The sequence below is a fragment of the Gobio gobio genome, assembly GCF_949357685.1.
Source record: "Gobio gobio genome assembly, chromosome: 18".
Lineage (NCBI taxonomy): Eukaryota > Metazoa > Chordata > Actinopteri > Cypriniformes > Gobionidae > Gobio > Gobio gobio.
In genome coordinates this window covers 20187933-20203670 of record NC_137111.1, presented here as the reverse complement: position 1 = coordinate 20203670, position 15738 = coordinate 20187933, and the positions used below count along the sequence as shown (strand labels likewise).

General features: G+C 37.4%; 1 protein-coding gene across 2 annotated transcripts in view; it reads left to right on the top strand.

Annotated features, from left to right (window-relative positions):
* adgrb3 (adhesion G protein-coupled receptor B3) overlaps nucleotides 1-15738 on the top strand; it is a 228406-nt gene that overhangs the window by 26850 nt on the left and 185818 nt on the right. The gene's annotated exons all lie outside the window — the stretch shown is intronic.

Genomic DNA, 15738 nt, shown 5'->3' with positions numbered 1-15738 from the left:
ATCAAGACACATTTAATTCTTTGCATTTGTAAAAGCAGACGTGATTTTATGAATATTTATAGGTTACTTTTATATTTTGGAGCAACTAACCTCACTCCTACCCTAAACCTACCCACTTCTCAACAATATAAAACACGTATCAGGCCAATAAAAACAGGTATTTATTGCAAAAACTGACCAAAAACAGTATAAAAGTATTAACTCATGTTGCATTCCAAGTCTTTTGAAATCATACGATATCTTCATGTAAAGAACAGAGTTGATCTTAATGTTTTAATCGCTGAAATGATGATCCCGCCGCTCCGTGAATGCACGCATGCACTTTCTCATTCAAATGATACACCTGACTCTTGAGCATGACACAATTGGTCACGAGACACACAAGAGCCAATTTCACTATGAAATCTGACGTAACGTTTCTTCGGGCGGCAATTTTTGAAATTGCGGATGGAGACGCTGATCGCTTTTGGGGATTTTCTTCACATAAATCAATCGTTTGGCCTCGGAACACTTGTAATATTTGTACTTTTTGAATAGATTGTGCCTGCAGTCATATCTGCCTGTTATATCCTGTGTTTTATATCATATAATACTCAAATGGGTAGGTTTAGGGATGGGGTTGGGTTATATGTTCAAACGTGTCTAAATTTAAAATTAATGTAAATAAAAGTATGCTGGCTGATTAAATTGAGAATCACACTCTAACATGTCATGTCAACGTTCCCATGCCCAACGCGTCTGTGTATGACGCCAAAGGTTTCTCATTGAAATCAATGGACGCCTAGGGGTACATTTAGCGTCTTCATTTTGACACGGAAGGCACTTGACCATGCTTCAGATTTTGACGCCTTGGGAGTGAGAATGGGTTGATAAATCAGACAGAATGATGTTTATTGAAAATGTAAAAAAATTTCTGTGATGGGTAAAAATGATGGGTAGGGTTAGGGTAGGGGATATAATGTACAGTTTGTAAAATATAAAAATCATTATGTCTATGGAATAAAAAGATAATGAAATAAAACATCCCTATAAAACATGGAAACCCAATGTGTGTGTGTTTTAATACAGACTTTGACTATTTTTTGCCTCTTTTGACACATTTTTTTTTTTTTTTTTTAAAGAGCAAATCAAAATGCTTTTCGCTTTTATTTTTCAGAACACTTTTATTTACAGTTTAGTGAATTTCTTTTAAGGTCAGTACTTGCTGCAGTTTCAGACATGGTTTGCCCCGAATACATTTTAATTACTTCGTTTTAATTGACTTCCTAGACGGTTCGTCTCATTTTGCTCTATCTGTTAAAACATGACATACAGAACAGAGCTCAGTAAGATATTTTGGCTTTTTTTTGGTGAAGTATGGAAGCTAGATCACTTTCAATGAGTTTCAATGCGCAGAGAGGGAATTCGCTAGGAAAGAATTGAGTCCATTGATAGCACCGTTTTTCATACACTGTCTGTTGTTTTCAGGTTCACTAAGCGAGTTATGCAAATCAGGTAATGACGCAAGCGTACCCACAAAATCTGAAGGCAATTTGCACGGCATAATTTCTGTTCTTGCGGGTTGGTTCTGAGTGTTATTGTGGACGGATGCAGCAGACTGCTGAAGTCTTACTCCATAAATATAAAGGCACAAGATATAATGAGCTTAATTTGCATAGAAATAAGGCGTGTTCGTGTTACAAAAAATGCGGATGACAATTTAAATAAAGTGCAACGCTATGTCAATGCATTTAACTCCTTGTTACACTGGATTGCAGGTGGTTTGTGATTTAAGATGCTGATTTCTGTGCTGAAAGTGCAATATTAGTGAATTCCCCTGGAGTTTGAACTGGATTTTGTAACTCTTTCCCCCCACTTGGGAGATAAGAGATAAAAACAATTAGAGTGGAGATAATTTTACCTCCAAAAAATAAAAAAAGGAAAAAAATCAGTACACACTGACCTTGGTCTGAGTTATTTTTGAGAGAGTTTCTCAAGGCGTTATTCTGTGACGCATCATTTTTAAAGAAAATGATGATTTCTCTTTGTTCCCATGTGATTATGCTAACGAATGCTAATTTCATTTCCACCCAATGCATAAGCAGTCTCTGCTCGCTTTTACAATTACAATTCCTTTGATTACTATCACAAGTAACCTTGGCATTATCTATTAGAATCATCTTTGATGCAATGGAAAGTGGAACATGAAAGAAATGTCATCAATGTTTATGAAAAGTATCCTTATTCGGTGGCGTTCTCCTGTGAAATGCAAATGTTGCAATGACACTGCTGCGGGAAGTTGTCAACTTTGTTTAATCCTTTTATTTTTCCAAACGCCTTGGATAAATGCTCAACTGTAGATGTTTCAAGGCTGATCAGATTCAATTACAGGAAGAACAGAGGGAATCACCCACAGTCCTGTGTTACATTGTGGTGTAAGTGAGCAGGTTGAGATATCTCAGCAAAAGTCTAGATAATTTGATTTGCCTGTTGGGCTCAGTAAGCAGATTGAATTAAATGTGTCAAAAGGTTTCTTACACAGCAGAAAACGTGGCAGGTGTCCTTTAAGGACTTTCTCTGTGGTTCAGGATATTTTATTTTATTATTTATTTTTATTTTATATTTAATTGTATTTATTTTATTAGCCGACAAAGTCTTATATCTTACATTCTGCTTTAAATGTCTTAAAAGCCCCACATCAGTCCTGAATTTTTTTTTTTTTTTTTTTACAACATCGGGCCAGATTTACTGATAGCTTGCGCCAGAGCAAACCCTCTTTTGGCGTCAAAAAGCGACTGTCAGGATTTACTAAAGACACGCAGTGATAAATTAGCGCTGAAAAGGCGTGGACGGGGTTATTTTTGTGGCTGACCTTATTGCATATGAATTTGTAGGAGTTTCCCTTTCAGGCGCAAAATTCATGGGAGCAGAGTATTTAAATGAATCACGCAAGGTGATTTACAAAGGTTTGCTCTCGTCAATTTACTGGTGTTTGCGCCATTATTTACCACCCAAAAACGTCTTAAACCAGACGCTAACGGGTAGATTGCATTGGTCATTATGGAAATTATCCGGCTACATCTGTGTTCATTCGTTTGCTTGTCGTCAGCAGAATTGTCCACTCCCATCGGCGCTTGTATGGAATTGCGCTCTTACTCTAATTTACCCTGTTTAGTAAATCTGGCCCTTAGTCTTAGTACTTCTATACTTAAAGGCCCCCTGAAATCAAAATGAAGTTTTTAAGCTTTTAGTATGAATAGGATGGCCTTAAAGGGATAGTTCACCCAAAAACGAAAATTTGATGTTTTTCTGCTTACCCCTAAGGCATCCGGTGTCTTCGTTTCTTCAGTAGAACACAGAAGATTTTTAGCTCCAACCGTTGCTGTGTGTCACTCATATAATGCTTGTCAATGGGGTCGAATTCTATTAGAGTAAAAAAAACATGGACAGACAACTTCAAATTAAACCCCGCGGCTCGTGACGACACATTGATGTCTTAAGACACGAAACGATCGGATTCTGAGAGAAACCGAGCGGTATTTATGCAAATATATCACCTCATATCAGACGAACGCTTCAGCTCTGCAGACTGCCTTCACTTCCCGTGTGTGAGGTCAAAATTACAGCCAGGTCATAGATATATACATAGATAACTCATTAGTGCCTGCGTGGATCATGGCGTGGATTGCTCGAATGAGAAATCTATGTATACATATCTATGACCCGGCTGTAATTTTGACCTCACACACAGGAAGTGAAGGCAGTCTGCAGAGCTGAAGCGTTCGTCTGATATGAGGTGATATATTTGCATAAATACCGCTCGGTTTCTCTCAGAAACCGATCGTTTCGTGTCTTAAGACATCAATGTGTCGTCACGAGCCGCGGGGTTTAATTTGAAGTTGTCTGTCCATGTTTTTTTTTACTCTAATAGAATTCGACCCCATTGACAAGCATTATATGAGTGACACACAGCAACGGTTGGAGTTAAAAATCTTCATTTGTGTTCTACTGAAGAAACGAAGACAACTACATCTTGGATGCCTTAGGGGTAAGCAGAAAAACATAAAATTTTCGTTTTTGGGTGAACTATCCCTTTAAGGTTATGAATAAGCTGGTGCGTTCCAAAACAATGACACAATTCGCATTAAGCATTCAAAACTTACAGTCTCTCACGTCCGCTAAAACGGATCACAGATTTTTATGACATCACTGCGGACTTCAGCTTCTCATCACATCTTCTGTCCAATCAAATACTATAGAATCTGTCCCGCCCCCTAAATTGACACTGAAGCTGCGGCTGAAATCGGTCACTTTTTCAAACATTTACTATTTTCTACATGGTGAACGGTGCACTGTATAGGGGATAGGGAACGATTCGGACAGTGTAAATGTGCTTTCCAGAGACATGAGAGCACAGAGCGGATCACATGCTTGAGTTAGCGCAGACAACAAAACATATCGGACCCATTTGAATTCTGCACAGAATGCTGTATTTCAAAGCAATATGGAGGAGATTAAGATGAGAAACGGTTAGAGGAAACGGTGGCTTTACCAAGCTCAACGGCTCTAGTCAAACAAAACGTTATTGGCTGTTTTAAAAAAGGGGAGGAGCTGCTTGATATGTCCCGCCGTGTCTTCCAGTTTCAGGGGAAATTACGTCAAATCATTGAATAATGCTGTGCATTACAAGGCACTTCAGTGGGCCTTTAAATGTTTTATTAGGACAAACCTTTTAATATACAATAAACACCTTCTATGATATCATGCAACTTAAGTTCAGCTGTATCCTACCACAGAATAACCTCATACATTCAGTGTTATACTTTATTCTGTTGTGTTATAATATATATCTACCTTAGCATGATCAATGTTTCTATCATTTACCTCCATAGTAATGAGACTTATTGGATTTACACATGCATTGAAGTCTTTAAAAAAGGCGATGAGATAATTTCTATAGGATAGATACAATATTTCATACATGACAATTTTTTCCTTATTATATGACTGCCAGAACAACCACACCAAATCACAGCGAGGTGTCCAAAAGCCAGACATGCCCCCACCAACCTTGCCCACACATTGACTGAAACGCTTTTACAATGGGTAACTTGATTACAGCATTTCAGTATTGCTTTCTGAAATCTGCCCAGATGGGTAAATCAAGTTCGCGGACAATAATAACCAAACTGCAGAGAATTCAATACATTCCCTCAATACTGGTGGCACATAAAAAGCTGCGACACCTCATGCTGTAACACAGAGGAAAGTGGAACTCAAAGCACACAAGTCATAATGGGATGTGACAGACAAATCAGAGGCACTCAGGAAATTGTCCCCACATAAGGAATCAATAGCAACACCCCACCTGAGCAGCCCTTCTCCTCCCCTGCCCTCTATCACAGTACCTCATTCTTTTAGACGACAGGAAGCTGGAGACAATTTCCCAAATATCATTTTTTTTAACAAAAACCAGGATTGAGCCGAATAGGTGACTGCACATCTCCAAGGATACTTTAAGTAAAAAAAAAATCCACCCAGGCATTGTTAAAGACAAAGCATTCAGTAAAATGTTTTCTATTAGAAATGGCCATTGTGTGGGCTTATTAATTGGCAATTATGAGCATGTTTCTCTGTGTCTTTCACGCTGAGTGGTTTTTGTAGTATTTAGGATTTGCTGTGGGTTTTGGACCATAGCCTGAGCTTATTTTCTTGAGGGGTGGTTGAGAAAATGGGTTTTTCTCCTTATAGCAGTTGTATGTGAGATCAAAAGAGGAGCCTTTAATTGGTATCATGTTCTTTGTGATGTGATGAGTGAAATGTAATTCCTCTTTTCATGCATATCTGAGGACAATACCCAGTGTATGTCGAAGTCTTTCATGTAAGACGTTTAAGCATTTGTAGTCTAGGGTTCATTTATTCTGGTGTCTTTGAGACGTAAATATTTAATATAAGGAGTTGTGTTATGTTCATCATTTGGCGCTTTGTGTTGATATCATGGGTAAGAGATCCTCCATTACCTTCATGTGTTATGTTCTCTGTAGAGGCTTTCTCAAAGATATACAGTTCTTAAATATTTAAAATAGTCTTATATATATTTTATACAATTTTTTACTTATACATTTACTTTATACTTTATATTTATACAAAAATAACATTTTAAAAATTATACAATTTAAATTGTGTGTGTGTGTGTGTGTGTGTCCCCTTTAAAAATCCCCTTTAAATTTGTCCAAATGAAGTCTTTAGCAATGCATATTACTACTAATAATAATTTTTTTTGATATATTTACGGTAGGAAATGTACAAAATATCTTCATGGAACATGATTATCCTAACTTAATATCCTAATGATTTTGGCATTAAAGAAAAATGTATCATTTTGACCCATACAATGTAATATACAATTGTAATATACCCATGCGACTTATAACTGGTTTTGTGGTCCAGGGTCACATATTATTATCATCTTGCGTCCTCCACATAGTATTTTAGGCTTTGGCTGGGACAGAGGATGTCTCTTACTTAGATATTCAACTGCAGCAAGCCCACTGATCTGTCACTTAACATCATATTGAGCAAAGCCTAACACGGTAGATCTACAATATTAGCCTAATATCAGTTCACACATAGGCTTATTGCAGTGTTAGTTATAGTGGGTGACTTACTATCCAACAAGCTACGGTATTAAACATGCTAAGTAATTATACATTATAATCGCTAACATAGCGGACTCATGGACAAATACATCGGTTATCATAATTTTTTTATGACTAATTTATTATTGGCTCAGCATCATCTGTATTCTTGTTAAAGAGAAAAGAATCACTTCATCCGATGTTTTCAACTAAAAACAGAAAACTTTTTATGCGTTTTGGTTCATTAATTTACACGACAATGGTGTTTTGAGGGACTGAAAATGCAAACTTTGAAAACGGGTGTCAGAGTGCACGTTTTTGAAAACGATAACATTATCGTCTCAGTGTGAACTAAAAAAACTGAAAGTGGTGAAATATGCAAAAGGATTACGTGTTCTGTCTATAGGTGCGTAGTGTTTCTTTACAAAGTGACATCACCAACCACTGGCCTGGCTGCATAATTCAACATTTTTAGTTGTTTTCGTGGATCCACGTGAACAGGAACTGTTTTGACAACGTCATCTGTATTGCGAAAAACGTTTCATTTTGTAGTAAAGCGTTATCGTGTAAACCATGTTGCTTTTTATGTAAAACTTTTTTGAGGTTCCATTTCAGATGTTGCCTAAGAAGGCAGCTGCCTTGAAAACAGCCAGTGAATAGTTTTGGAACAGAGCTAAATCTATGTAGTCCAGGGTCATCGCCAAGTGGGCACGACCATGAATGTCGTCCCGGGCTGTGTGTAAAATGTCCACTAAGGTCTTCTGTGGTATAGCCTACTCATTGGGCCCGGGGGGACGGGTTGCTCACGCTCTGTGACTTTAAGTGACCACGCTGATATGTAGTTTAGCAATTTTCTCAAGGGGAAGAGTGTGTGAGAGAAAGACTGTGATCTTGGTAATCAGCACATTTACTTGTGATTGAATCTGCCTGTTACCCTATCAGCTGGTCTCTAGCAAAAGTCACTCTGTGACAGACACACACACACACACACACACACACACTACACTCTGTTGGTCTGGCTGAATATTGGTATGCACTGGATAAACTAGCTTGGCAATGGAGACAATTGAACTTTTAACAAGTACATGTCATGCCTCATTCAGGCACTAATTTGTATTGTACTGTGAGTTGTCCAATGCGTCTATGTGTGAACAAATGAACAGAAATCCTGGATTTCTTCCCATTTACCCACTGGCACAATATATTTCTGCCTCAGACTAAAACAAAGGAAAAGGTAAATATGAATCACAATTATCTCTCACAATTGCAACTTTATTTCTCATAATATTGCCTTTAATTCTCACTATTTGACATTATGTGGTCTATTTTAACAATCTGAGCGCATGGTCTGAAGCGCATGGCGCAGGTGCATTTAGGTCTTGTCCGAATCCACTTTTGCTTGTTTAATGACTGAAAAAACAGTTGGCGTGTCAGGCGCATGGTCCAAAAGGGTTGTCCCTAATGAGTCGTGTGTGTTTTGGGCGTAATGTTCAATAAACCAATCTTAGTCTCATCTCCCATTCACTTTAAAAGGGAATGCACCATGGCTGATTCGCTATTTACATGACAGAATTTGCAAGCGGAAAGACTGAACGCTTGTTCAGAGAGGGATCATTTTATTTTTAATATTTAAAAATGTTTGTGTGCTGTGCGTCCCTGTATGTGTAATAAGCAGAGTGTACGTGCGTTGTGCACCCGCCTATAGGAACACATTACTAACAAGCCCTTTAAATAACACAAAAAATTCTGTGTTTTCAGTTGCCTCAAAATAGCGACGCGCCAACAATGCGCCTGCACACACCTCGTTTTCAGACCAGCACGCCCATCATGGGCGAACAGATGGGCACAAGTGCATTTGCTATTTAAACAACATGGCGCTGGACGTGAAAATGATAACTGCGTCGCGCCGGGTGTATGATAGGACCCATAACTTACTATTGTGATTTTATATCTGACGTGACTTTACTTCTCTTAGTGGAGATTGTATGTCTTATAAATGCAACTTTATTTCAACTTTTTTAATTATGATTTTATATGTAACGATTTCAGCTATATTTTACAATGTGACTTTAAATGCCACAATATAGCTATTTCTTATTTTAAGCTTTATCTTACAATTTGCTGTTGCATTTTTGATCAAATTGGTTTTCCATGACCATAACACATTCGATATTTCTTTATTTTAGCAGACAAACGTAAGTCAGAATGTTGAAATGTCATTCATTTTGAATGTACTTCAAATAAAAAATGTCTGCCATGGAACAAATAAATGCCATGAAATGTAACAGCTTTCATTATTGCGTTTGAGCTTTGGAATGTTCAATTGAACACAAACAGAGCACGCAGTCTTTCGTTGCTCCTATATATCTCTGATCGGTACAAACATGTTTTCATCTAGATTATTAAAGTGGTCTGTTTCTTGCTTTTACCATACCTTCACAGCCATTTCATTTCTTCCCACCTTGAACCAAATCAAACACGGCCTTGTTTTCACAGTTGTGGCAGAGTATGTTTCCTCTTTATGCAGAATTGGAAGGTGGCTTGTTGATGGGTGTTTGTGATGAACGCGTTCTGCCGCTTCATGTTAAATAACTTCTTCTGTTAGCTCATCAATGGCACTTATTTATTTCCTTAAGGATCCATATTGCCATGGCAACCATTCTGAACGGAACTGGGTTGGGAAAAAAAGACTGAATAGTAGAATCTGCATTTTAATTTTAACATTTATCTTATTATGGTGAAAGGGCAGTTTGATAATTAAGGTGTTTAATTGCATGGCTACAGCTCTCTGTGGCTGCACTGGGGACGGTAAGGAAATCCATAGAGTGTACGGGCATATGGTACTTCATAATTTAAATGGTTATTTTTGTCTGTGGTTGTCGGGTTGCTGGAGAAAATATGCAGAGATGTTGAAAACAGCCATGGTGCATAAATTCAACTGATTAGATGGTTAGTATGGCACTGTTCCTCTATTTTTGGGATTGATGCACTGCCTTCAATGTTTACATGTTGCAAATAACCTCTATACTAGCCATGTTAATGTGAGGTTGTTTGGTCATGTCAATTTAGTTTGCAGTGGAAAAACATTAAGGCTATTAAGCTGGTGTGTGTTTTGTGATTCTAAGAAAAGATTAGATTAGAAATCTTTATTGTCCACTCATATGGAAATTCATCTTCAGCCTCACAAAAACATATACATTTGACTTCACAATCTAATACAGCAAACACACAAACATACCTAAGAAATTTGCAAGAATTACCTGCCCGATGCATTACAAACACAAGAAAATTATTGGCTGAAATTTCATATATGGTCATCCCATAGATTAACTATGGATTACCTTAAATAAATACAATATTAAATTAAATATAAAATGCTAGTCACCATTTTAAAGATGGAAATATATTAGTTATTTTTCTTTTATCACGGTATTAAAATTAAGTGAATTTACTGAATGTAATAATGTCAATACTTTGATTTAAAGGTGCAGCGTGTAGTATTTATGAGGATAGATTGACAGAAATGCAATATAATATACATAACTATGTTTTAAGTGGTGTATAAAGACCTTACATAATGAACCGGTGTGTTTTTATTTCCTTAGAATGAGCCATATCTATCTCCATACTCTGCGGGTCCCCTTACAGTGAAATCGCCATTTTGCGGCGCCATGTTTCTACAGTAGCACTAAATGGATAAACTGCTCTACAGAGCGCTAGTCACTCTCTGCTGTCTCAGACGATGATATCTGTCCTGTGTCAGCCACCGTAGCTCCTCTATGTGCTTCAAAAGCGAGGAGTGAGCGGTGGGTGGTTAGATGCCGCTAACATTTACGCAGTGCACCTTTTTCACACCAGTGAATAGGTTTTTCCTGTGTCTTTAATCTTACAGTGTTAGTATTTTATAATGAGCTTTTAAGTAACACTCCTTTGATGACATCATCCTGTGGAAGTGACATCATTTTATTGGGACAACAGCAGAGCAACACAAACATCAGGGGCACGTTCAAGCTCAAACCGGTGCACAACGTTTTGCTACGGTTTATGGGTTGAACGACATGTTTCCTGGAAATGGTGTGCAATGGTGTGCAACGGGTTTGAGATACGCTTTCTCTTGTTTGGGGAGTGTGTCAAAAATGTCAGCCCAATCAGCAGCCACACGGTATTAAAAATACAGTTCGCACAATAGGTCCAAGTAAAGTCATTAACAAATGTGTTTGCTGCAGCTCAGTATACGCAACAATTGAAGATATTAGAAGACATGTTTGTGTTTTCACCCTGAAATGCGAGGCAAAAAAAAAAAAAAATGGATTACAATAATCAGGAACCACAGTTTCCACAAATCCCTTCATTCGATTGGGATGCTCGACTTTTATTCTGGATGGCAAGGGCAGTGATTATAACATTGAGCGTATTTTGCAGTATTTAACACGTATTTATACCGTTTTAATCAGGCTCCGAAAATTCTTCAAAAAGAACACAAAGAATGCACTGCAAAAAATGCTTTTCTTACTTACTTTCCCCCAAAACAAGACAAAAACTTTTGCTTGTCTAGTAAATGCTTCTTAATGTAAGATTTTTTAGATATTTGGACTGAAAACAAGACAAAAATACTAAATAAGAAAAACATTTTTTGCAGTGTGGCCTTCTCAGCTGCCATAGTTGCAACCACTGATCTATATAAATGACTGGATTGCTCATGACGTCATAAAAAGTGAAGCCGCCGCGCCGCCATGTTGGTATTCCCTAGTCAGCTCACGCGTTCTATTGAATGAATAGGACATTATATGATATTACTGAGAAAACATTGCCTAAGGCGACGCCATTTTTATATCTGAAGTTTCCCTGTACATTATTACAACACAAACGTCCTGTTTATAGTCAGGAATTTCCCCAGCTGATCAAAAAGTTACGTTCATATTCATTACAGTAGTGAACATCAGCTCGGCGGGCGGACGAGGCACTTCAGCGCATCACAACTGTCAAAGCGCACATTTTGAAATCGGAATAAAGATGTATGCCTTGTAACCTGAAATCACCTTGTACTGTTGCGTTTATGCATTTATGTATTTATGTTGTGCTGTAGTATTGTTTTTATTCATTCAGTAGGCTAACTGCAAATGTTTCAACAATGATTTCGTTAACAGCATGCATTTTGAAGCAGTTAATTATTTAAATGTTGATTAAATAAATATGAAATTCAACAACATGGCATACAAAAGACTTATATGAAATACTTATACTCATATAACATTTGGAATATATGAAAACTGTAAACGGCACAAATTTGCGCTGTCTTTAAGAGTCTGAAATAGACGTTGCTCCAATCAGGAAATAAAATACACACATCATAACGCTGACTACTTTATTTCCGAGATGATGCATGGCAAACTTTGAATTGTAATACAACATAGTGCAATATAGAGGCTTGTATTAATATTTTATAAGCTATTCAATTTCTGCTGCTTAACACAGATATACGTTAATAATGAATATGTCCTCCATAATTGCATACATAAAGAAATATGTTTGTGTTAGTTCAGTTACGTTACCTGTGTCGGCAGTGTGCAGACACACCCACATTAACGATTTAATTATATGACTCATCCTCTCCGAAAAGACCATAAACATTACAGATAACATCTGATGTTACTATTAATTTACATACATATATCGTAAAGCTGATCCCTTGAGACTGAGACGCTGCAAATCGTGTGATTTTTAGGTCAATGTTTTGGCTGTACGTCAATGATGCCCTCTGCTGGTAGGGAATAGTAAGATGGCCGCTCGAGCACTTCCTGTGGCTTCACAGCCTGATGGCAGTTTAGAACGCGATGAGCTATCCAGTCATTTATATAGATCAGTGGTTGCAACTCTTGCGTAATCAGAACAGGGCGTTCAACGCACCACTATTTCCGTTTAAAAAACGTTGTGCAGCGTTTTGTCGAGGCTGAACGCAGCCCAGTTTTAGCAATGTGCAATGTGAAATTAAAGTTGCATTATGTTTTGCGATTAATAGTTGTTTTCTCAATATTACATCTGCTGCAGAAAGAGGCTAATGTTATTGAAAGATATTTAAAAAATATAAAAAATTAAGTTAACACCCTCATCTGAGGGGCTGGACACCGTTTTTAACAGTTCATTTACACTACAACTGCATTTTGGTGGCCTGAAAATGCAAACTTTTGAAAACCTGTCTGACGTGACTTTACTTCTCTTAGTGGAGATTGTATGTCTTATAAATGCAACTTTATTTCAACTTTTTTAATTGTGATTTTATATGTAACGATTTCAGCTATATTTTACAACCAAAGTTTTTAAAAACGATGCCGTTATCATATCCATGTAAACTACAAAAAAAAAAAAAAAACTCACATTTGTGAAAACGGTGACATCATGCACGTGTTTTTCATGTTCAGTCTATAGGTGTTTCTTGACATCACCAACTACTGGCCTGGAATGAATAATACAGCATTTGTAGTCTTTTTCGCGGATCCATGAACGGGGATTGTTTTGACAATGTTGTCGTCTGTACGCGAAAAACACTTTTTGGACATCTGTGTCATGTAAACGTACCCAAACTCTCAATCTCTCTCTGAACAATGACATTTATTTACACCTCTAATGCTTTATCTAATGCGTCAGACTTTGTGCCTCATCATAAACACACTGGTTAGTAGTGCAAATACTTTTACCGTTTACTGCACTTCTTCTAGTTTTGTACCTATAGTTTGCCATAAAATGAAAATTAAGTCATAATTTTCTCACCCTGCTATTGTTTTTATTCATCTTGATTTCTCATAACTTGTGTGCTTTTTCTGGGCGAGTCAGAGTGAATCAGAAGTCTCGACACTTTCAAAGATTACTTCTGCATTGCAAAATACGGTGGATATTTTCCCCTCCAATCAAAATGAATGGATCTTTAGGTATGGCTAAATCTACATGCATGACTGCAATGCTCATATAACAGGTTTTTTTTTTCTTTTCTATTAAATTCAAAATCATAGTACAGATCTGAAGCAAATTTTGTGATTATACTTGTGCGTTTCTTTATGTAAGTCGGCAGCTCTTGAGGTGAACAGATGCTTGTCTCAATCTGGGAATACAAGTCCTCAAGTCCACAAGTGTACTTCACTGCATCTCTCGTGCTCATCAGATCAGTGAAGAAGACTTTGGCTGTCATCAGCATGTTGCTTCAACACCGAGGTGCAATGATTGCAGCTTTCTTCTCTGATTAGCAGTGACAAATTAGAGAAAGAAAACAGATAGTGAGAAGGATCAGCATTCTGTGTTTAGTGTATATGAGAGAATATCTTGTCAGTTAGCAAAACGATAGACGTACAAGGGAAATTAGTTTCGCTCCTATTTTGTTTTAGTACTTTAATGAATTTTTTTTTTTCATTATAAATTATATTAGCAGTATGACAGTTTGAATTAAATGTCAAATGGAAAAATGTATATGCATTTAAGAATTTCATTGTATGTCATTCCGATTTGTTTTACATTTTTTCTAAATCCTAAAACTTGTTTCATTTGAAGGCCTAAATTGGATTTTGGATCTGTACATAATTTTTAACGTAAGCGCACAGAAACAGTCTGTCATGCTGTTTACTATTGCAAACTGGTATTATTAAAGGTTATCATATTATTTACATTTATTATCAGAATCATAAACACTGTTAGTGGCGCAAATAGTTTTACCATTCAATGCACTTTGTTATTGTTCTAGTTATTTATTTACAGCGGCTAATGAATCGGAAGTCTTGACACATTCAAAGTAAATAGCTTGCTTCTGCGTTGCAAAATTAAGTGGATATTTTCCCCTCCAATCTAAATTAATGAATTAGAATTTTTAGATATCGAATACGATCCATCTACCCTTTTTTTCTCTTTTAACAATGAGAGATTTGTTTAATTAGCATTAAAAAAGTGCTTTATTAAAGTGTGTGCGTAATTGCGGTTATTGTCAGTGTGGTCAAGTGTAACGGGCTAATCAGTGCTGTTTTCACTCAGGTGGAGTGTTGTTCACAGCTGTTCCCGAATCAGCCCCCTGCGTCTGCGTATGGATCACACCTTTGATCCCCACTGAAAAATTCCCAAGCGCAGGAGCCCTACCAGCTGAGAGCTATTTTGTTCATGATCAGATATCTGCTGCAGTCTCTAACCCAGGGGTCAGGGCTGCGGGTGGGTGCTGGCGTGGGCTAAATCACCGATTTAATCAGTGATTGCTCACTCTCCTGTCCAGGCTTATCACAGCAGGGCATGCGAGAGGGCTGCATCCTTGCGCAGACCTTTTATCCAGAGTGGCAATATATGTGGGACCCTCTGTTGCATCCTTGAGGTGAATTTCACCCTCCATTTCCCATCCACGCTGCAGACCCCTCCAGTGCATGTTCTGCCTTCTATAATTTGCATAGCTTATGGACGGAATGAACCTTCGCTGGAGCTGGATTGGTCCTGACATATGTTGCTGGCACAGCAGTAAAGTGTTAGAGATAGAGGTTAATGAATTACAGCTTATTGCCGCATTTATCCCAGACTACAGCAGGGCGCTGGAGGACCCACGTGGAGAGGGCTGCATAGACACAGAATCAGTAGTTTTTAACAAATGCTTTGCTTTGAATTTATACGGTCATACCTGGTTTGTTTTATATTGAGCTTGAGGCCTATTGTTTCAAACCAAAGGAAAGAGATCATTGAACAACATGGCCAGTTGCTGTGATTCTGGCACTTGTTTAATGGTCAAGTGTGCCATTGTTACTTCACTATCAAAGATTATTAGTATTGATTGTAATCAGAATTTTCTGCGTGTTTTTCTTACATATAATAATCATGCCAGAAAAGATACAATATATTATAGTTATGAAATATACACTAGTGCCCCTATGTTTTTTCGAATATTCCCTTTCATGCAGTGTGTAATATAGCTGTTTGTGAATGTAAACGTTCTGCAATGTTGTAACGTCGAAAGTGCATGATAAATAAAGTTATTGTCTCCCAAAAGAAAGAATCGACTCTGAATCGCCAATACGAGTCATTTTTGTTTCTAATATTTTTGCGTGACAGTTCTACATCACTAGAACAGACATTTGCATAATGCTCGCCTATGTTGTACGTTGTC